Raw genomic sequence first — 2,500 nt, 5'->3', positions numbered from 1 at the left:
CGTTATTATTATTAACATTATTATTACGATTATCATTATTATTTTCATCATTATCACTATTATCATTGTTATTTTTTTTCATAATTATCATTTTTTTCATTGTTGTAATTGTTACTTTTATAATAAATATCATTATTATTGTTAAAATAATTATTATCGTTAAAATTATTATCTTTATTATTGCTATATTACTTATTATTATTAATATGATGGACATTATTTTTGTTATAATAATAAAACGTCCTCTTCTCCAACTCTTTCCCGCCTTCATCCTCCTCCTCCTCCTACTCCTCTCTTCTTTTCTCTCAATTCCTTTCCTTCACCCCTTTGTTTTTCCGCTCTCGCATCCCTTATGTTTCCCATATTTATCCTTTAATTCACTCCTCCCAGCCCACTTTGAGCCATACATCAGACTCCTCCCACTTTCCTCATCTTCCTTTTACTTCCCTTCCTCTTTCGCTCACTTATCCCTTTTCCTCCCTTCTCCTTATCATTTTCTCTCTAAGGCCTTTCTCCCTACCCCTTCCTTTTCTTCTGTAAGTCCCCTCTGTTTCCCTTTCCCGATCTCCCTTTTCTTTTCAAGCCTTCTCCCTTCCATGTATTTATTTATTTACTTTTTAATTTAGCCCCCCTATTCCTCCCCCTGTCTCCTTCTTTTATTCTGTTTCCCTCCTACCCTACATCTCCTCCCCCTCGGATTGTCGTGGAAGTAATAAATGTGCATAAACCGACGGTCTTATTACCAAAGTGCCGTGTACTTGCCTCGAAGAACTTTGATGATAATATTAAAATAAAATTCCAGTAGATACGTATAAGGATGCTTGTGTGTGTGTGTGTGTGTGTGTGTGTGTGTGTGTGTGTGTGTGTGTGTGTGTGTGTGTGTGTGTGTGTGTGTGTGTGCAGAATTTTGTATAACATGAAAGGCCTGTCGACATAACACTATACTCGCTATTTCATTAATAAAACATTCTACGTTCGCGCTTTAGAATTCCCAATTGGTAGCAATACTATGTTATTCCTAACTCGAATAAGTGAAGGTCAGAATATATTTTTGATCACAGTGTTGGCTCATCACAATTTTTTTCAGTGGGTATCGCTGGACTAGCAATAGGTTGACATGTAAGAAGTCAGTTCACTTCCTAAATGCAATGTATATAGCAGATTGATATTATCATTGTTATTATATCATATACTGCATATGAATAGAAAGGTAGTTGTAAATATGGGTGGGTGTCTGCGTATTTGTACTTGTGCAATAATAATAATGATAATAAATGTCATTACCATTGTCCTGATTATCGTTAGTATTTTAATTACTCGATCTAACAAAAGTAATATTTATATCAAATAAAAACATAGAAGCAGTAATACAAGTAGTAATGTTATCATCGGTATTGATGATATTCGTATCACGATATTGTTTTTGTTACATCGGTTCACTGGCACATTACATGTAATGTCTAAAATATATTCATTGAATAAATAATCGTCTATTAATAGATTATGCCTGGATTCTTATTCCATTTGACTGCAGACATACAGTTCCTACGATCTGGAATGAAAGGGATAATCATTTAGAGCATAAATACTAAAGATTCACACACACACACACACACACACACACACACACACACACACACACACACACACACACACACACACACACACACACACACACACAAGAAAAAAATAATTTGGAGGGTGAGAGATCTCCATGCTAAACAAGTCTATTATCAAATTATAGCCACAACCGTAACCTTTACAACGAAAAGGGTTAACGAAAACTCAAAATTACAAGAACTAAGATGCCAATTTTGAAATAAATAATCCAGTTGTTTTACGCATCACCAACTCCAAACTGAACCCATCCATAGAAGATATAATATTAAATTTCAGAGACCATAATATTTGGCGTAAAGAAAGGGTAAATGGAAACGGAGGGGAGCAGCAATATCAACAAGGGAATGATTCGTTATAGAGGAATTGGAAATTTAAAAGGTTCATGGGGGAACTAAAGGAAATCGGTGTAAAAAGATAAAGGGTAAACATAATGATCACCGCAGTGTTCATACCACTCCCTACATCGGTGTGGTCTCAAGAAAATTACTTTAAACCAATTTCCAATTAAAGAGCCTAGAATAAGTGTCACATATTTCGCGAGACATTCTTCGAACAGGGGATTTCGATAGCAAAATTGAGCTCCAGATTCGTGGAATGCAAAATTATTAGTAATAATAATCGGCTTTTGCCTTTTCCAAAATGTAATGAATAATTCCTGGGTAAAAAGCTAAACATTCCACGTAAGCTTGATCTGATATAAAGGATATGAAGTATTGCCCACTAGCTAAAAGTGACCAAGTGACCATGTAGTAATTAAACCAAAATACTGAGATACAAGTAAAAGTCATCGGAAGTAACGAAAAGCAACATTAATTATACAAAAGAGGAGAAAAGGTGCGAAAAAATCTGCGTTTTTTCATGATCCATACTTTGAAATACA

Source organism: Penaeus vannamei, chromosome 7, assembly GCF_042767895.1.
Source record: "Penaeus vannamei isolate JL-2024 chromosome 7, ASM4276789v1, whole genome shotgun sequence".
NCBI classification, from domain to species: domain Eukaryota; kingdom Metazoa; phylum Arthropoda; class Malacostraca; order Decapoda; family Penaeidae; genus Penaeus; species Penaeus vannamei.
Note: the sequence above shows the minus strand (reverse complement) of the source record.